The sequence below is a fragment of a genome, unplaced genomic scaffold (assembly GCF_019419815.1).
Source record: "Pyrus x bretschneideri cultivar Hongxiangsu unplaced genomic scaffold, Pyrus_bretschneideri_v1 Contig123, whole genome shotgun sequence".
In the NCBI taxonomy this organism is placed as follows: Eukaryota; Viridiplantae; Streptophyta; class Magnoliopsida; order Rosales; family Rosaceae; genus Pyrus; species Pyrus x bretschneideri.
The window spans coordinates 77,104-99,301 of NW_025999417.1; the positions used below are offsets into that span (position 1 = coordinate 77,104).

At 38.3% G+C, this 22,198-nt stretch overlaps 2 long non-coding RNA genes across 2 annotated transcripts; one reads left to right on the forward strand and one right to left on the reverse strand.

Annotated features, from left to right (window-relative positions):
* Positions 1–244: 244 nt before the first annotated feature.
* On the forward strand, positions 245–934 carry LOC125474634. Its single transcript, XR_007256100.1, has 3 exons — positions 245–453; positions 546–748; positions 825–934. It is a non-coding gene; the product is annotated as an uncharacterized LOC125474634 (long non-coding RNA).
* An 18,261-nt stretch (positions 935–19,195) lies between these two features.
* Positions 19,196–21,770, reverse strand: LOC125474635. The gene is made up of 2 exons (XR_007256101.1): positions 20,633–21,770; positions 19,196–20,568 (listed from the first exon to the last, which is right to left on the reverse strand). It is a non-coding gene; the product is annotated as an uncharacterized LOC125474635 (long non-coding RNA).
* Positions 21,771–22,198: the final 428 nt, after the last annotated feature.

Consider the following 22,198-nt stretch of genomic DNA (forward strand, 5'->3'; position numbering starts at 1 on the left):
TTAGCAACCAACGAGCAGCAAACAAAGATAAAAGACGAAGAAGAAAGGAAAAGAAGGAAGAAAGTCACCTGGAGTCGAACTCGCGACCTGGAGGAAGCAAGGAACGCTGATGCTCATGCTGAGCTCCACCCGCGTAGTGTTCACGTGGGAAGGCCTTAGTAGCTTCCGATAATAATTAAGTCAGCAGCATTGTTTCTCACTATCACAACCCCGGGCTCTGCTCTCCCCTCTCTTCATTTCCTCAGTCCTTAGCCGCTCAACCGGTACCATCCTCCAAACCCAGCAATCCATTTCTCTGTCTCTTCAAGAAGTCGATAGCCTTCCTCTCTCCTCCATTTCTGCAACGGAAACCAAAGGCCTCAAAGCTGCACCTCCTCTGTTCCAAGATGGGGAACGAGGCAGATCCACCCCCAAACTTGTTTACAGCTGCAAATACAGAGCCACTTTCCTCAGGTAAAATGCATCCACGTCTTCCTTCCTTCGAGTTCATGACCGAAGGTCAAATGAAAACGAAATTCTAACACATGCATGTATGTATTCTGTAGGTAGAGTTCGGGATCCGAGTAAGGCCAAGACTAATAGAAACTGCAAGGAGCAATGACGCCCACATGGAGCTGCTGTACACACATCAAAGGTGGTTGCAAGAACTCGGATCTACAAATGGAATGTAAATCAAATCCCTGCACTGCGTTAAAATTCAAAATGGTTTCACGTCTCTGAAAATCATACGGATTTGTGGATGTTGACTGTGAGCATGCATTCGTCTCTGTGATATTATCTGTCTAAATAACCTTTTTTCTGTTGCATAAGTCATACTCACGTAGGTGTTCTGTGAATTTGCATGTCTCCATTTGATGAATCTGGGAGCAAAAATTTGCATGAAACTTGATCTGCGATATGTGGACCCATATGCACACTTGGATCCCCGATTGTAGAACCGTGTACCTAGAAATTTGTTTAAGTGTCTGTAAATTAATTGCATGGGAGAGAGTGTGAGTGAGTGGATCCAAGTAGTGTAGAAGCTTCCCAGCATACCCAATTGTAAGCATTCCTGAATCTCAATTTTGGTTTCTGTTTCCGTACTGCCTGATCTCATGAATGCAGAGGAATGATGATGAATGTGCTGGGGTGAATGAATGCTGATTGCACGCCTTTAGTTGAGATTAGGCCGAATCAGTGCCGAATGCAGCCTGCAATCACAAATCAAAAAACTAATTAGGTAAGTAAAGAAAAATAACAGGAATTAAACATTGCAATTTTTTTTTTTTTTTTTTTGAATTTTCTGATTTTTGTAATTGAAATAAAAGCAAGAAGATAAAATAAACGAAAGTAAAAAGAAAAGAGTTCGAAAAAATTAGGTTGCCTCCAATTGGCGCTTTAGTTAATGTTTATAGTTAGATGTAGAGGAAGGAATTGATGATCACATCACTTGTTCTTTTAGAATCACCCACTCTTTAGCTGCATCATAGGACAATGGTAAGTAATGAGTGACTTGAACTGTGCATTTAAGTTCACTGGTTGAATCATTCTTGTCCACCATTCTATGAGAATGCATCTTTGTATCAAATAGGATTCCCTCCAGCGAGGTTTACGTTTCCGCCGAACTTACTTAAACCTTGTATTTAACCTCCACAATTTATGCACTGGCCGAATTTCTTGACAAAGAATTTGGTTGTCACGAAGCTTTATCTTCTTTTCCTTGTATGTCTTAGCCTTCTTATGAGACTCCACATGAATTTCCTCAAGTTTAAAGGGCTGTGCAGGTGCACAGATTGTTACAGCATTTAAAACATTTATATAAGTAGCCTGCTTTGTGTCCAGATTGATTGTGTTCAATAGCTAGCCATGTAATTGTTATGAGCTGAGGATTATGATTATCTTAATCACAAATTAAGAGTCAAGTTAGTTGTAATTGAGGGTTTTACTTGTAAGGGAAATTAGTTAGAAATGCCAGCTGGCAGTAGTCACACTTCATGTATAAGAGTACTTGCTCTTTGGTTTGTAATCAGAACATAATTTACAAGAAAGAAATTAAATACAAAAATATTTGGAGCTCCGCTCCTTTATCTCACCTTCCCTCTTCTTCCATATCTTTCTTGTGCTACTTGCAGGTTGATTAAGGGAATTGAGAATTGGGTCGTATCAATGGTATCATCCTTCTCGAATCCTGGTTTCCCTCTTGTGCACACCCACCCAACCCTTCTCCTTGCCATGGATGAGCGTCTCTCAGCTGCAATTGACTCTTTCGAAGTTTCGATGCGTGTTGCGGCCTGTGAAGCTATGGATTCTGTACGCGACGCCATTCACAAAGCTATGAATCCTGTGCTCGCAGAGATCCACTGTGAAATTGCTTGCTTTAATCCGCCGTGACTTGGCTCTTGGCGTGGAGGGAGATTCTGATCCACCCTCGATGTGTTCCGAGGAAGCTGAATCGATTGAGGTCGGTCACCAAAAACCTCAAAATGGAGACGGCAACCCACTGCGAATTCCGTCGACAATCCACGACCATTCCATTCGGCCATTGCTCTCATCTTCACCGATGTTACGAGCACTGGCAAATTCGGCCATCAAGCCACACTCAAACAACTCTGCTGCATCTACAGTTTTGCTTTCGGAATCGAAGACGATGACCTCTACTCCGCAGCTATGCCATAAGCACTCATTCTTCGATGCTACGAAAACTGGACCTGAGGTAGTTCTTAATTCAAGTTTCATTTCAGCAAATTCGGAGGCTAAATTCCTTTCTAGTTTGACTGATAACTATCGTGCATACCTAAAAGATAAATTTGGATGGGTTAATTGTTATCTTGTGGGTAAGTTTGTGATGAAGGATCTGTGTGCATCTACACTGTTTGATGAAATGTCTAAGAGACGGGTTGACGAAAATCTAGGAAAATTGTTCAATTTCATTTACTATCTCTTACATCACCTGCAAAGGCTTATTCTGTGTCATATCACCTCTAATCTCAATAGTGCTTGTGCAAACCAGTTGACTATATATGAGCCATCCCTCTACGTCTATGTTGCATCTCAGTCATTGTGGAGCAATCTGGATGCCTTGGTATATTTGAAGCTCTTGATATATGGTTAATTAGGTCTCAACTTGGCAGGGTCCTACATCAATAACAGTATTATGAATACTCTTAGTAGAGCAGTAATTGAATATAGATGTGAATCATGTCCAAGGGTTCAGGTTATCCCTGACCAGTGGGTTGCATCTGTGCAACTTTGCCGGCATGTTTATCACAGATGTTGGTTTTCCTATCTGGAGCCGCTGATCCTGAAACATGGTTTTGCTGCTAGTGCCATATGGATTAAACAAATGGTTAATGAAATTTCTTATGAAGAAAAAGCCAATGTATCCCATGTTGAGATAAAGATTATTGAAAGCAAAAGCTTAGATGAAAAATCTCCCCCTGTTGACATTATGATGTTTTGGTTAGCTAAAAGTGTGGTTGGCATAAATCAAACTCCACAATCTGTTGGTTTGGATGATATTGAGTTAGATGCACAGGGTGATTTGAGTGGGGATCCTAGCAGAAAAGTACCCATAGAAGAAAACCTTGTTAAAGTACATATTAACTTGGATTATGATGTTGGTTTATTTTACTTGGGAAACACCTGTTATATGAACTCCACCATACAATTTCTGCATTCTGTTCCAGAGTTGAAATCAGTTTTGATCAAGTATTCACATTCTGAAAGAAATAATGAGGGGGATCAAGCTTCTCATAAGCTGACTATTGCAACTTGTGCTTTAATTAGTGAATTGGATAAAGGTATCAAGGCTATGGCATCTGTGCAATTTTGGATGGTATTGCTCAACAAGTACCCTTATTTTGGTTAGCAATATAACAGTACCTTCATGCCACAGGATGCTAAAGAATGTTGGTCACAGGTTTTATACACCCTTTCTCATTCTCTACAATCGTCAGGTTCTAGTGAAAGTCCAGACTCTGTTAAAGCCCCTTTCGGCATTGAACTTGTTAGCACGGTGCACTACATAGAAAGTGGGGGAAAAGGCTCAGAGTCAGTTTAATCTTTTGAGAGCCACATATCACATGAGGTGAAACATTTACAATGTCTGCATTCTTGTGAGTTTTTGCTTGAGTCAATTATGGCTTGCAGTTTATCGAAGCTTGTTTTAAGATTGGAAAAGATTCAGCCTTCAAAGGTTGAAGTCAAAAAGGCTGAACTTATAGGAATAGATTGGACCTTCGAATTTGGTAAGAAAATCATGCCAAAAAAGGGTAGTGGTCATGTTGTGCTGATTGTTCAGAGACATCACTTTGCTTCCTACTTGGAAAGGGGATGGCAGTGCTCAACCTATGATATTTACGTAGCAAATGTGTCGATTGGAGCTTATGATAAAACAGGGACCATGACTACAAGCCAGATGGCAGTGGCAAAACTTGTAGCTATGTGTCGTAGGCCTATTATACTACCGAAGTTTAGGGTGGATGGAATTACATACAATCCACTTGATGGTGTAATTCTTAGCTGGCCAACTGATCAAATGGATGCTAGTCTTCAAATGATCGCAAGGGTAGCTGCTGTCTGCAAAAATGCCAGCATTACACAGGCAAAACAGAAGTATGATGCCCTTGGAATGCCTACTCAGGCAGCTCCAAAGTTTGTTTTCTTTTTTCAGCATCTAGGATTTGCAGATATCAACCAGGGTTTTGCAGTCCAAGTTTTGGTGCACTGCCTTGGTCAGACAATAGAAGCAGGAAGGCTTATGATGAATTCACTACGAAAAAAGTTCAAGATTTCAAGTTCTAATCCTAACCTTGAGGACAAGGTTGTTCTTCAAGGGAAGGGCAATGTTATGAACTGAGGATTGTGATTATCTTAAGCACAAATTAAGAGTCAAGTTAGTTGTAATTGAGGGTTTTACTTGTTATTAGGGAAATTAGTTAGAAATGCCAGTTGGCAGTAGTCACACTTCATGTAACGAAGAATATGATAAACACAAATAATTTCAAACAATCTCGGCAATGGCTTCAATTTCTTGATAGAATTTTTATCACCTGCAAAAAGTAGGGATAAAAACGCTTAAAAATACTTGCAAGATAACAAGATAGTTGTAGTATAAATGGCTCAAGTAAGGTCGTGTCCACAGGGAATATTTAAAACAATTTATGCAAAACCAAAATCTTAATTAATTATTTGAAAACAAAGATTGGAAAGGGTTGTTTTTGAATTTAAATATAATAAAAAAGAATTTAATAAAAGTAATCTAGGAAAAACAACTAGTAACCAATTAAGAAGAAATAGATAAAAACGAAAAGGTTTTGAGAAATAAATTTGGAAAAGCACTCGGGTTTTGGCCATTCTCTTAACAATCTTATGTAGATTTACTAATTACTTATGAATTACCCATGCAACTTTGAAGGTTAGGTTTTCCTAATGTATATTCTACTTGTGGCATTCAAGCTAAAACGTATATCAAACATGCAATCCGTCTGTGGCATTCAAATCAAATATGAACATGCGTGACTCATTATGCTTTGTGAAAACCCTTTGAAAAACTATGCAACCCTTAAGACGTGGCATTCGCCTGATGTGAAAATTAACTTGACACACACATTAAACCCTATTGTTGACAATTGTAGTATATATGTAAGTAGGGATCGTTCGAGACCGGGGATTAACTAGGGATGCTAATCAACACAAATAAAACTAAAAAACACTAAACTAGACTCTATAGACTCAAAACTAACTTAAAACACTCAAAACAACAACAAACAATAAAAAAAAGACTCAATTTTAGACCTAACAAGTGATTTTGACGAAAATAAAACTTAACTTGACTCAAAAGACAAAAAGAAAACAGATTTTGACTCAAATAACAAGACTAAATGAAAGGGGGATTGTTTTTGACGAATTTAAAACTTAAAACAGAAACTTTGCATAAAACACTTTGTAAGAACGATTTTGGGTGAATTAAATGGGTTAAAGGCTAGTTAGAGGGTCCTTCTCCACATATTATATATGCATACAAACCCATTTCCAGTTATTATTCCTTAAGACTATGAATGACAACGCCCCAAATTAGTTGCATCACACAACTAACCATCAAATTTTCCTTATTTCATTGAATTGAATGAATACGCATTACAACCAAATTATCTTTCTCAAGTTCTTTATATGAAACGCATAATAAAGAGACATATCAAAAGTCATTAAGTTTTGTGAAAATCATAAGCATTGACAAGACATTCATCACTATGAAATGCATGAGACTCATACCAAGGATTCACTTAACACGATTGTAACTAGCAACCTCCACTACTTGTGAATACAAGTGAATAACTATTACGTGAAACTCCCTTATACTCTAGCATCAAATTCATGCATACAAATTAAGTGTCGACCCTCAACCAACACGCATAAACAAGTTTTGATAACTTAGATAAGCAAATCACATTCAAGACTCAAGAAACAATAACTGGATGTAATCAATTCATATAAAACATATAATCATGGCTTCGAATTCACCTCTAACTAAAAAGAAATTAGTTCTATATGTCTCTTAAAACTGAAAACAACATTAAAACCAACATTGAAACAAATCTAAAGATAGAAAGAACCAGGTACGTCCCCAGCAACTCCAACGGCAGTTTCGAACCTCCCTTGGAATGCAAAACACGGCCAAGACTTCTTCTTCGTCTTCCTTCCTTGCAAGCACGCACAAATCTCCATGACTTCTCTAAGGGACTTGCGGCACTCACTCTCAATCTCTCTGAATATATGGTGGTGTCCTCTGAAATTGGCGCATAAGGAATATATATACAGTTTATCATGGCATAGAAAGGGAGTAGAGAAAGGATTCTACAACCACAACCCAAGTGGAATGGGTTAAAACAATCAGAAACCAAAAGGAATTAAACTAGAAAAGTGCGGCAACCAATTAGGATTAGGAATAGGCTTCTAGAAAGAATGTATTTAGACAAATTTCTGGACCTAAGTGATAATGACACACGGCATAGGTGTAGGATATGGATTACAACTCCTAAACCTCCAAAGAATGGCATATATGCGGCACATAAAGGATTAGACTTCTAGAATCTGAGTTATGTGTCTAAATATATAATTAATCCCTTCTAAATATCTGGAATTAGGACACAACCTAATTTGGATAAGATAAGATAGGATAATGTTTGATTTAGGAAAGGATAAGGTTGGTTAGGATAGGATAAGATAAGGTTGGATAATGTTCCTTATTTCTTGCTCTTTCCTTATCTTCTTTGTATTTGAACTTGTTTCTCCAGATTTGTAGCATTTCCTAGCCTCTCTTGACTTCAATTTCGTCCATCCACCTTGCTCCACTCATAAGCTATCCAGTTGATGCCCAAAACTGCTCGAAATGGCTCCAAAATGCACTTTCTTACTCCTTTTGCCATTAGGACATACAAACATACGAAAATAGCTTAAAAGACTATAATAAGTAGTAATTAACTAACTAAATGCAAGGAATCAACATAATTGAGTAGCATAAATATGCTCCTATCAAATTCCCCCACACTTAGCTTTTGCTAGTCCTTGAGCAAAACGAAACAAACAAAACACAATCTAAACCTTCCAACAATTGCCTCAGGGATGTCAATGCAACATGACATATTAAAGATCACCACTCACATAGATTTTAGTCATCCTTACCCTCGAGCACATACTTAATCATAGTTACCACTCACTAGCTCCCATTTAATCAATTAAAATGTGATTTTGAATTTAGTAACATGCCTTAGAGAATTCCCTCAATTCCTCATTGGATACACTCTATTTTCACACAGATTTTCTGACTACACTCCCTACACTAGGTATATGTGAGAGGATTGATATAAACATGTAGACTAATACTCACATATGCATAATCAAAGAAGGCAATTTTTGGAATTAGTAACATGCATACGATCTCATGAATGGAATGCCACTACTTAGATGTGAGAACCAGGGATACCATACGCCTATACCAATTTTAAACTTCACATATTGAAACACATAACAATCAAGATAGAAGTCTAAGGGTTGTAACGGGGCTAAGGCATTGGCTAACAAAGAAAGGTAAGGATAAACAAAAGTTCTTAAAGCAATAGTAAGCAAAGTAATGAAATAAACACTTAGAATTCACTTTTGAATGCAGAAATCAACTTTGAACACCAAGGGAAACTTCACACAATACTTAGGGCCAGATTCAAACTTTTGGACCCTTTCTTCAACAATCAACACTTGTGAGTTCATTCTCACTTATTTTCAACTCTTTTTCTTTCTTTTCTTCAACTTTTTCTTATTTTTCACGTTTTTTTTCTTTCTTTTTTTTCGCGCCCCTTCTTTCTTTTGGCACACTAAACACAACTTCATAGATTTCAAAACGAAAAACGCTTCCCCCACACTTGTTTTTCTACAATTTGTAGAACAAAAGGAATTCCTTCTGAGTCATGCTTCACTATCCTCTAAAAACAAGGGTATGGGTATTCCTATTCTAAGCTAGGTAAGGAAAATGTGGCTAACCAAGAAAATAGGCTAAATAAGGCTCAAATGGGTTAAACCTACAATACATATGCAAAGGGTAAGGCTTTTTGGCTTTGGTTTAACTAAACAACTTCATCTTATTGTATGTTATGCTAATCAATTTCATGCTTTGAATGAAATAGGCATGAGTTCTAGTATTTGGAACTATAGTGATAAAACGCATTCTAAGTAGCAACAAAGTAAAGAATAATGAGATCATGCAACGACTTTAGAAAACAAAAACATCAAGATTAGTAACTCTCCAAATAAAGTTTAGGCTCATGTCTCTCAGGGTTGTAGCATTAATTTTAGTTTCTTCCTTCAAGCATGTTACAAAAACTGATTTTTTTTCCCTTGGTGATTACATGTGAATTCGTAAATATCAACTATAACTAAGCATAAACCAAAGAGTAAATCAAACTTTCACACATGTTTGTAACTTTCTTTAACAGTCATGCAATTAAAAACCAAATCCTTATCATTGTGTTGGAAGGTATCCTAAGACACAAACAAACATAAAAACAAAAACGACTCTACAAACAACTCTTTTTGGGTTTTTAAAACACTATTTTTTGATTTTTTTTTTTCAAATTTTCGGATTTTCTGTTTAAGACACATAAAAACACTTCAAAACATACTAAAAACACTTAAAAACAATGAGTAACAACTTTAGAAGTGATAGGTGATAAAATCCCACGAAAATCATGCAAAAACAACCTGTTTACCCCCAAACACTTGAACCAAACATTGTCCTCAATGTTTTAAGCATAGACACACAAACAAACAAACAAATAACACAACTAACAAACATGACAATCATGGCAAAGTAAAAGCAATAAAGAGTAGGGTGTAGGAACGCAAATCTGGTTATGGAGTGTTGGAGCTTCCTAGTTCTTCTTTATTTGCGTGGGTTGCCTCATAAGAAGCGCTTGCTTTAATGTCTTCCAGCCGGACAATACTTCCTCTTAAGTTTCATTGGAGCCCACGGCATGGAAGGTTGCACCATCCATGACATGCTCCTCAAAGTTCTCATAGTATGGCTTCAAACGATGTCCATTCACTTTGAACTCTTGCCCGGTCTTTAAACTTTGAATTTGGACTGCACCATAAGGAAATACATTAGTAACAACAAATGGGCCAATCCATTTAGAACGTAACTTACCTGGAAACAAGCGAAGGCAGGAATTGAAGAGTAGAACTTTCTGCCCTGGAGCAAATGTCTTGCTACGAATCATCTTATTATGGAATGCCTTTGACTTCTCCTTGTAAATAAAAGCGTTCATGTAAGCTTCATGCCTTATCTCCTCAAGCTCATTCAATTGAAGCTTCATATGGATTCCAGCAGCATCAATGTCCATATTGAAAATTTTGACGGCCCAATGTGCTTTGTGCTCCAATTCAACGGGAAGATGACATGGTTTCCCATAGATGAGCTGAAATGGGGACATCCTAATTGGTGTTTTGTAGGCCATAGGATACGCCCACAATGCATCATTCAAGTGCAAGCTCCAATCTTTCCGGTTTGGCCTTACGGTCTTCTCCAAAATCTGCTTGATTTTCCGATTAGAAACTTCTGCTTGCCCACTTGTTTGTGGATGATAAGGTGTTGCCACCTTATGTGTGATGTTATATTTCTTAAGCAATGCCTCAATAGTTTGATTGCAAAAATGGGAACCTCTATCACTTATTAGAACTCTTGTCATTCCAAATCTAGCAAATATGTTAGTTTTGACAAAATCTGCAACCACTTTGGAATCATTAATACGGGTGGCTTTGGCTTCCACCCATTTCGACACATAATCAACCGCAAGTAAAATATAAAGGAAACCATGAGATGAGGGAAAAGGTCCCATAAAATCAATGCCCCAAACAACAAAAATTTCGACACCATAGATAGGTGTCTGTGGCATTTGGTCTTTTGGACCTATATTTCTGGTTCTTTGACAACGATCACATGTTATGCAAAAAGTTCTAGCATCCTTAAAGAGAGTAGGCCAATAAAAACCACATTCAAGTACTTTACGTGCAGTCCTTTGAGTGCCAAAGTGACCTCCACATGCATAAGTGTGACAAAAAGCTAAAATTGAATTAAACTTTGATTCATGCACACACCTACGAATGATTTGATCAGCGCAATATTTCCACAAATAAGGATCATCCCACACATAAAAACGAGCCTCTTTTTTATTTTTATCACGTTGGTGTTTATTTAGGTTGCTTAGAACTTTTTTAGACAAATAATTCACTAAATCGGCATACCATGGCTCACTTACCTGGATGGACAGCAGCTGCTTATCTGGGAATGTCTCTGGGATAGGCACGGCATCCTCTTCATGCAACATACGGCTCAAGTGGTCAACCACCACATTTTCACTTCCTTTCTTGTCCCGGATTTCGATATCGAACTCTTGAAGTAGAAGCATCCAGCTAATAAGCGTTGATTTGGCCTCCTTCTTGGTGAGTAAGTACTTCAACGCTGCATGATCAGTGCAAATTATAACTTTAGTGCCAAGTAAATAAGAACGAAACTTATCTAAAGCAAAAACAACAGTAAGAAGTTCTTTTTCTGTTATGGAGTAGTTCAATTAGGCATCATTCAAGGTTCGAGATGCATAATAGATGACATGTGGCTGCTTGTTCTTCCTTTGGCCTAAAACAACTCCTAATGCATAATCTGAGGCATCACACATAAGCTCAAAAAGAAGGCTCCAATCTGGTGGAACAATGATGGGGGCCAAAGTGAGCGTCTCTTTGAGGTGTTTGAATGCTTTCTTACATTCCTCATCGAACTTGAATGGGACATCTTTTTGGAGAAGTTGGCAAAGGGGTTTGGAAATCTTGGAAAAGTCCTTGATGAATCACCTATAGAATCCTGCATGTCCAAGAAAAGAACGAACCTCTCTAACCAAAGTAGAAGAGGGTAAGTAGAGTACAAGATCTATTTTTGATTTATCAACCTCAATACCCTTGGCCGAAATTATATGCCCTAGAACTATGCCTTGTTTTACCATGAAATGACATTTTTCCCAATTTAAAACAAGGTTAGTTTCAATGCATCATTTCAAGATTAAAGTGAGATTATGTAAACAATCATCAAACGAATCACCAAATACACTAAAATCATCCATGAAAACTTCAATAATCTTCTCCACAAAATCTAAAAATATACTTACCATGCATCTTTGAAATGTGGCAGGTGCATTGCATAAGTCAAAGGGCATGCGATGATAGGCAAAAGTACCAAAGGGACACGTGAAAGTGGTCTTTTCTTGGTCAACCGGAGCTATGATAATTTGATTATATCCCTAATAACCATCAAGAAAACAATAAAAAGAATGACCAGCCAACCTTTCAAGCATTTGATTAATTGACGGCAAGGGGAAATGATCCTTCCTTGTGGTGGCGTTGAGCTTTCTATAATCAATGCAAACTCTCCAACCTGTTTAGATACGTGTTGGCACAGGCTCATCTTCTGCATTCTTCACCACCGTCACTCCAGATTTCTTTGGCACAACTTGAACTGGTGAAAACCAACGGCTATCCGAGATAGGATAAATCACTCCACAATCAAGTAATTTGATAACCTCTTTCTTCACAACTTCCATCATTGGAGGGTTAAGTCAACGTTGAGCCTCTTGAGTTGGTTTAGCCCCCTCCTCTAGAAGTATGCGATGCATGAATGTTGTAAGGCTAATTTCCTTAATGTCGGCCAAGGTCCATCCTATGGCTGTTTTGTGCTCTTTCAACACTCGAACCAATTTCTCCTCCTCCATTGCCGTGAGTGATGAAGAAACAATGACGGGCAGCGTTTCTTTGTCTCCCAAATGAACATACTTCAAATGACTTGGCAATGGTTTAAGTTCAAGAATGGGCGCCTGAATCACTAAAGGTAACAATTTGTAAGTAGAAACGGGAATTGAAATTGGGATTGGGGGCTTACTTTGATATTGTGGCGATGACTCAAGTGCAGCCACCATCTCGCCAACTTCATCATTATGCACGACCATATTTGGTTTTAAGCCCAATCCCTCGGCAATTGTTGTTTCAAGGGGATCTTTGTCCAACGAATCAAGATAGTCCTGCGCCAATGAATCAAATATATCAATAGAAAAACAAGAATGATCATCTTTAGGATATTAAATAGTTTCAGAAAGATTGAAATCAATAACTTCCCCATCAAATTCCATCGTTAAAGTCCCTTTGAATACATCGATCTTGGTGCGGGTTGTTTTCATGAAAGGTCTCCCAAGTAGGATCGGCAATGGGGTAGAATGGGCTGAATCTTCCATGTCTAGCACGTAAAAGTCCGTTGGAAAGATCAAATTGTTAACCTGCACCAAAACATCTTCCAAAAGTCCTTTTGGATAAGCATTAGAACGATCGGCCAATTGGATAATCACACCATCGTTTTTAAGCTCTCCTAAGTTCATAGATGCATAAATTGAGTAAGGCATGACATTAATTAAAGCTCCTAAGTCTAGCATAGAATGTTCAAACTTAGTATTGCCAATAACACAAGGAATTGTAAAACTACCCGGATCTTTGCATTTAGGTGGTAGTTTTCTTTGTAACACCGCAGAAACATTCTCACTTACCTGGACCACCTCCTTGTTCGAAATCCTCTTCCTTGTTGTGCAAAGCTCTTTCAAGAATTTAGCATACTTAGGAACCTGCTTGATTGCATCAAAGAGCGGGATATTGACTTGAACTTTCCTAAAGGTTTCTAGGACGTCTTTCTCATTCTCTTCTTTCTTTGATTTCTTAAACCTGCTAGGAAAGGGCACATTTAGTGGAATAGAGCTAGAAGAATTCAAATTTGGACTTACCTTGATGGTTTGGGACGGTTTTGGTGCACTAGGGGTTGCAGCAAGGTTTGTTCCACCATTGCTGTGTGTTTTGCTCCTTGTTCTTCTTCTTGCAGCAGCTCTTCATCCTCTTTTTGACTTGCTTTGGTGGGTTTGGGGTTGGTTCCAACTTCCTTGCCACTTCTTAAGGTGATAGCCTTAGTGGTTTCAAAACCTCCATTTGGATTGACAATGGTTGAGCTAGGTAGTTTGCCTTCCTCTCGAAACTGCCCCATGAACTCCGCTATCTACCCAATTTGCTTCTTCACTTTGCCCATCTCTTTGGCTTGATTTTGTAGTGCCTGCGACAAAGTAGTTAGTAATTGAAGGACATTATCATTATTCATTAGCGAACCTGAGTTTTGTTGGGCAGTTTGTGATTGAGGTTGAGATTGTGCGAATGGCCTTTGATATATCCTAGGGGGTGGGGGACAAAATCCTCCTTGTTGTTAGGTTGTTGAGGCTCCCTCCACTTGAAATTTGGGTGATCTCTCCATCCCGGATTGTATGTATTTGAGTATGGATCATTCCTTTGTTGATTTTGGCCTTGATAACCTATGGCATTGGCGCTTTCCCATCCTCCATTCTCTATCAATTGAGGACATTGATCATTGAGGTGCCCTTGCATAGAGCACATGCCACACACACTTTTCCTTGAACTTTGCATCCTTCGGCAACCTGAGATACAAGCATAATTGGAATTGAATTTCGTCTATTGAACTTACCTCATAGACTTGCTGCCGTGGGGTGTCTCTTTGTTCAACGCCTTCGTATTGTTGTGCATTTAAGGCTTGATTTGCAATTAAGACCTTGGCAGCCACCGATGTTTTGTCAACCAAAGCACTTCCCGCTGAAGCATCTAGCATTTGTCTCTCAATTGGAAGGAGTCCTTCGTAGAAATATTGAATTAAAAGTTCTTCCTTCATTTGATGTTGAGGGCATGATGCAACTAGAGTCTTGAAACATCATAATATGCTGGAAAAGACTCCCCTTGGTTTTGTTGAATGCCATTAATTTTCTTCCTCAAAAGAATCACTCTTGAAGTTGGGAAGAATTTTTCTAAGAATGCTCGCTTTATGCTTTCCTAAGAAGTGACGGTTCTAGATGCCAATTCGTATAGCCAATCTTTAGCCTTTTCCAAAAGGCAGAATGGAAAGGCCTTCATCTTCAAAATGTTCCCATCGACATTGATGGGTGTCATGCTTGAACATACCACTTCAAACTCCTTAAGATGCTTGTTTGGATCTTCCATGGACAGTCCATGGTATTTGGGAATGTGATGCAACAAGCTAGACTTCAATTCGAACTCATCGGTCTTGTCTTGAGCTGCCATAGGATGTTGAATGCATAAAGGCACGACAATGTCTAATCCCGAGGCCGAAAGTTCTTTGATTGTTCGAATGTCCGCCGCCTTGCTTTCTTCTTCTTCAAATTCAGATTCAGACTCTGAACTTGAACTAGGTGGATTAGGTTCTGGTTGCTTCTTCTTTCTTCTCAAAGTTCATTTAAAATTGTCGTCAAAATCCAATATGTTTGCACGAATAGGTTGAGAACGACGAGTCATAAACTAGTACCTGAAACAAAGAACAAAAAAAAATTAGCAACCACTTTAAAGGGCATGGCAAACACAACAAAAAGACACAAAGAAACACACTACACACTTTGACACGACACAAACAAAAGGGATTAGCAAGTTTGCTAATCCCCGGCAACGGCGCCAAAATTTGATGTGAAAATTAACTTCACACACAAATTAAACCCTATTGTTGACAATTGTAGTATATATGTAAGTAGGGATCGTTCTAGACCGAGGATTAACTAGGGATGCTAATCAACACGAATAAGACTCAAAAACACTAAACTAGACTCTATAGACTCAAAACTAACTTAAAACACTCAAAACAGGAACAAACAATCAAAAAGACTCAATTTTAGACCTAACAAGTGATTTTGACGAAAATAAAACTTAACTTGACTCAAAAGACCAAAAGAAAACAGATTTTGACTCAAATAACAAGACTAAATGACAAGGGGATTGCTTTTGACGAATTTAAAACTTAAAACAGAAACTTTGCATAAAACACTTTGTAAAAACGATTTTGGGTGAATTAAATGGGTGAAATGCTAGTTAGAGGGTCCTTCTCCACACATGATATATGCATACAAACCAATTTCCAATTATTATTCCTTAAGACTATGAATGAGAACACCCCAAGTTAGTTGCATCGCACAACTAACCATCAGATTTTCCTTATTTCATTGAATTGAATGAATACGCATTACAACCAAATTATCTTTCTCAAGTTCTTTATATGAAACGCATAATAAAGATAAATATAAAAGTCATTAAGTTTTGTGAAAATCATAAGCGTTGACAAGGCATTCATCACTATGAAACGCATGAGACTCATACCAAGGATTCACTTAACACGATTGTGACTAGCAACCTCCACTACTTATAAATATAAGTGAATAACTATTACGCGAAACTCCCTTATACTCTAGCATCAAATTAATGCATGCAAATTAAGTGTCGACCCTCAACCAGCACACATAAACAAGTTTTGATAACTTAGACAAGCAAATCACATTCAAGACTCAAGAAACAATAACTGGATGTAATCAATTCATATAAAACATATAATCATGGCTTCGAATTCACCTCTAACTAAAAAGAAATTAGTTCCATATGTCTCTTAAAACTGAAAACAACATTAAAACCAACATTGAAACAAATCTAAAGATAGAAAGAACCAGGTACATCCCCAGCAACTCCAACGGCAGATTTCGAACCTCCCTTGGAATGAAAAACACGGCCAAGACTCCTTCTTCTTCTTCCTTCCTTGCAAGCACGCACAAATCTCCAAGACTTCTCCAAGGGACCTGTGGCACTCACTCTCAATTTCTCTAAATATATGGTGGTATCCTCTGAAATTGGCACATAAGGAATATATATACAGGTTATCACAACATAGAAAGGGAGTAGAGAAGGATTCTACAACCAAAACCCAAGTGGAATGGGTTAAAACAATTAGAAACCAAAGGGAATTAAATTAGAAAGGTGCGGCAACCAATTAGGATCAAGAATAGGCTTCTAGAAAGAATGTATTTAGACAAATTTCTGGACCTAAGTGATAATGACACACGGCATAGGTGTAGGATAGGGATTACAACTCCTAAACCTCCAAAGAATGGCATATATGCGGCACATAAAGGATTAGGCTTCTAGAATCTGAGTTATGTGTCTAAATATATAGTTAATCCCTTCTAAATAGCTGGAATAAGGGCACAACCTAATTTTGATAAAATAAGATAGGATAATGTTTGATTTAGGAAAGGATAAGGTTGGTTAGGATAGGATAAGATAAGGTTGGATAATGTTCCTTATTTCTTGCTCTTTCCTTATCTTCTTGGTATTTGAACTTGTTTCTCTAGATTTGTAGCATTTCCTAGCCTCTCTTGACTTCAATTTCATCCATCCACCTTGCTCCACTCATAAGCTATCCACTTGATGCCCAAAACTGCTCCAAATGACTCCAAAATGCACTTTCTTGCTCCTTTTGCCATTAGGACCTACAAACATATGAAAATAACTTAAAAGACTATAATAAGTAGTAATTAACTAACTAAATGCAAGGAAAAAACATAACTAAGTAGAATAAATGTGCTCCTATCAATCACATGTGTGACTCATTATGCTTTGTGAAAACCCTTTGAAAAACCATGCAACCCTTAAGACGTGGCATTTGCCCTAAGTGAAATTACAACTGTCAATCACAAAAAGCAGTACTCAATCCTTTGGTGGCATTCCGACCAAATTGCATCCGATTACTTATCTAAACATCCTAATGGTAGCTAAGCATTAAGATATAGAGAGTTTAAACACAGGAATTAATAATTCAAAGTATGCATGCATAATATCATAAACAAATAGATAAAAACTACATATTCATGCTAAGGCTCAAAGCATTGCCCTAGCAGATGGAAATTAATTATGAACAACCATAAAACAAAAAATTATTAAGAACTTGGATAGAAAACACCTTGAAATACAAATCGTCAAAGCCTAACTAAGTTCTCCAAATTGATGCGTACGTGCTCTCCCTAATGGCTAAAAAATCTTATCTATACTACTACAAAAGAAAATCCTACCTAGAAAAGGACTTCTAAAAACTAGGAAACATAATAGAATAAGATAACTAGGTAATAAAACGTTTCCTATTGAACTGAAATTCGGACATCTAAAAAAGTCAGACTTCTGACCGACCACATCAATACCGATTTGGTCCCAAAAAGTCACTTTTAAAGCTGACGTTCCCTACAAATCCCCATGAGGAATCTTCCTTAAAATATGCCATCTTGATCTCCAAAATACCCAAAACGTCCAAAAGCGTCAATTCGGGAAAGCTGCATGCTTGGCCTCTTTTATCGCCACGGTCAAACGGCTTTGTAGAAAAATTTAAAACTTTGACACAATCATCTTGAAAGACTCACGAACATCCTCCAATTGGAATCAATTCAAATTTCATCTATTTGATCACTTTTTGCTCCAGAGGAAGTTGAATGTTCTACATTCGAAATATAATACAAAACATCAAAATCTCACAAAATAACAAATAAATTAATACTAAGTGTTGAGCAAAAATTGTACACAATATGTAAACAAATAATTCACTCGACACAATTTCACTCTCGTTCATTTTTTCGAAGAGGGTTTTACTAATTTGAGTTCGACCCATTCTAGGCTACGCGCCTATTAATTACAACCCTTCTTTTGGGAAAGGAATATCCTTTGATTCTAATATGAATAAATTGTAACTTGGGGATTTGGGTGTTTATGTGATTTTGTGACTGCATCTAGGTAGAGTCCTAGATTGCTTACGTACCCTCGTTGAGGGATCAAGTCACTCGTAGTTCCTTGGTATTTGGTACTTGTTTGGATTTGAACCCTTGTGCAGTTTTAGCTCGTGCGGGCGAGAACTTTGAGTCATTTGAGCATTTGATACCTTGTATAGTTTTAGCTTGTGCAGGCGAGGACTTTAAACCATTGGAGCATAATGCGGGTTCGTGCCATTTGAATTCTGATGCAACTTTGTGCCATTGTAAATTTGATATGGCTTCGTGTAATTTGAAATTTGATACGGCTTCGTGCCAGTTGATATTTGACATGGCTCTATGCCATTTGACCATTCTGATAATTTAATGGGAATTTGACCCATTGATGTGGAGTGAAATTAGTAACATGAGATAGTGAGTCCATTGAATTTTGTATTTTGTGATGGTTCACATTCTCGGGTATTTTACATCCACGAGTTTGATATTGACATTGTCTCCACCCCTTTTATTTTAAACCGCTTGGACTCCGTGTGCCTCCCCCATGCCATTGAGCTCCTGCCCACTTTGATCTTTTCGTTTTTTTTTTTTTGTTGGGGAGGGGGGGGGGGTTGGTGACACCCTATTAATTGTTTGGAATTTTTTTAACTTTGAATCATCATGTGATTGCTCCATTTCATGCAAATGATCGAGCATGCTCTGACAACAAGATCAAAGCTTAACTTCGTGTTGGTGTCCCTTGCTTTAAAACTCATTTGTTTGCTTCACTGGACACTTTTCTTTCTCCTTTTATATTTGCGGAAACGTCTGGCAAACTCGCACTCTTGTTATAAATTGTGATGAGCGCCATCGGATTGTAATAAATCCTTAGCTTCATTTGTGCACCAAAGCTCAATATTCGACGGGATTGAGACCGCAGGCTCTCGTATCATTTTTTTTCTCTGAAGGACCTTTCTTCTTCCTCCTTTTCTTTTTGCATTACTTGAAGAATGGAGCAGCAACCAAAGATAAAGTGTCATCATGAGTTGCATATTTCTTCTTTCAACAAGTTTCGAAAAGAACTTGTCGTTATAGAAAATTAGTTTTTTCCTAATTATCTTCTTTGTGATCAACGAGGGTTGTTGCCTGTGTTTGTCTTCTTGTGAGATTACCATAATTTCCTCTTCACATACCAATGACGTGAGGCATCCTCTCTCCACATTATTTCTTTGTGAAATATTATGATATTCTTGAGTTCCTAGTGTAATAGAGCAGCACAGCAAAGAGTCTTTGAGATGGTTTCCAAAAAAAAAAGTCTTTGAGATGGCTTTTCCCTTTTGATTTTCACGTGAGTGCCTTTACCAATGAAGTTGTCAGCGAGTTTTATTCTCTCTTTCTTTTTATTTCTTTTTTTTTTTTTTTTGTGAATTAAGCTTTTCAAGTTCAAATAGGACTTTGCTTCTCCTTCTTCTTTTTCGTCAGCAACCTCTTTTCTTCTCAACTCCAAGACGACGACTGCGACGGCGGTTTTTTTTTTTTTTTTGTTTTCCCTTTGCTGGAAGCATCCTTCCTTTTGGTGTGACTTCTTTCTCTGACTTTGTGCCAAATTTTTCGAGTCGTATTCCTCCTGATTCGAAGTTTCCCAATGAGCTCCTAAAACCGAGTAGTAGTAACCGCCAAATTCTTCGAAATGAGCTCCTAAAATGGAGCAGCAGTAACCGTCGAGTTCTTCGAAATGAGCTCCTAAAACTGAGCAGTAGCAACCATTTCAACTTCGGCCTCCACTGCGGAGGACTTCGTTCATGACAACATTCTTTTATGCCGTCAGTGAGAAAATGCAGCATGCTGCGACGCTGGGCTTATGGATCAGAGGACGGTGTGGCTGATGTGGCCGACGGTGTTGTTGAAGAATTTCGAACCATCGGTCGGCACGGTGGGTAGGCATTGTTCCTCCATGCAAATCAGACTTCCAAACTTCTTTGGGCACCCATGCAACTGGTTCTTCCTTTTGAAATTGGATTGAATCCATTCAGCGTGTTTTGCTGAAATCTCCGTTGTATATCACCTCGGCGGCAGAGGGATGTGGTGGTTTTGTTGCGGTTTGTTGGGTTGCAACTCGAGAGGACGTTGGGGGATGGAAGAAGTTAACACTGGCGGTAGTGATTGCTGCAGTAGCTGTGCTTTTAGATCAGGAACGGCTCCGGGAATGGTACAAGAGGATGTGAGCAAGGAAAGGGGAGAGCTCCCTGGTGGAGGATCCAAGAGAGAAGTGGTGTAGCCTTGGAAATTCAAGGTGGAAGGAGGAAGGTTTATCGTTCTGATGGCTGTGATGGTGGAACTTTCACGTTTTTCTTTGCTTTGGTGAAACTAAGAAGAGCCAAGTCTTCTTTCTTTTCCTCTGCAAAAAAAAAAGCTGAACCAACACCAAGACAAGGAAAAAATTATAATCAATAAATTTATACATTGTACTTTTGCTCCCTTTGCCGTCTTCCTTGTTTTCCCTTTTTTCCTTTGTTCTTCTCTGTGTGCTTCAATTTCTGCAGCGTTTTATTGTCACTCCCCTTCGTTGCTATCTTTTCTCTCAATTTCTTCTCAATTTCTGCAGAGTCTCTCTTCTTCTTTTTGTGTCTTCTCCCCCCGTTTGCTTTGGTTGGATGCCTTTTTATAGGCGAACGGTGGACATGGCAGTTGAAGTTAGTGGGATGCTATTTTCCTAGGGTGTAGAGATGCTGAGAGAAAGCCATCACTTGAGTGGAGAACGTGGGAGTTTTGGAGAGTTCTAAACACACATGATCTCTATATTTGGTTGCCACGTAGTTGACAAACTCCATCAGACTTGTCATAGTCCACGTGCGTGCTGGTGTAGATTTTTTTTTTAATTGTTTTTTATCTCTAAGTCTCCCTGCTTTTAATAAGACTTGCTATTATATTTTGTTTGTCAAAATATATGGCTCAACAATTGCCCCCTCAAGTATCGTGCGTGGAAATGGCTTTGACATTTGCGAGGCTTGAAATTTTTTATCTTCTCTAGCTCCATTTATGTTTTGATATGATACTGGTTTGACATCCTAGTAGTGCTTTTGTTTTTCGTTTTCCGAGTCACTTGAGTTGGCCAGGAATTCTAAGAACATTACTATATAGCAGTTTATCCATGTGCAATACAGTTGGCCGAGGACTAGTGCAACATGTCTTCGGACTTCTTTGGCCAATATTTATGCTATCTTCAATAAACGTCCCTTTAATAAAAAGACAGTTTTTATTGTGTCAGTCTAGAGAGACATATCGCCAGGTCTGAGAAGAGAAGTTTTGCTTTCTGAAGTGGGAATTGAGAAGTCTCCTAGCTTGCGACCGGTTGGTGGGAGTCTTAGTTTGCGACAAGCTGGTCAGAGTTTTGGTCTTTCTAAAAACAAGAATGCGATAGCTGACAAGAAGTACAAGGTCACCCAGGGTCTTCTTCACCATGGTCTTCTTTGGGAGTAGCCATAATGTGAATTTTAAGCGTGCTCGTTATGAGAAGCCTGATGATCTTAGCGGTGCAGATATTGAAACTGCAGCAGCTGCTAATGCAGGTAATTTCACTCTAGAAGTGATGTCTAAAATTTTGAATACACCATCTTTGCATGCGGAGGTGATGAACCAGCCTTACGGGGAGAAGTCAGCTGCTTATGTGTCAGATGAAGTTGTCCTGTCATCTTTGCAAGAAGTGAACACATCCATCCATGCTTTGTTCGGCTCGGAAGTGAGCAATCTTAGGCTAGATATATTATTGGTGAAGTAGAGAATATTTTTGTCAAACTTTCCTCTTGCAACTCACCCACAGAAATTCTTGGCTGTCGTGAGGAAGTGAATCTGGTGCTTGATGTTTTGGTTCCTATTATTAACATTTTGGAATCTGGTCGAACGGAGCTTGAGTGGTTTGTCAAAACTGTTTGCCATATTTTTGCATGTGCTTCGCAGATTTCTGATAATGCTAGGATTATTGATCAAGGTAATCAGATTTGCGATTTGCTTCATCGACATGATGAGTT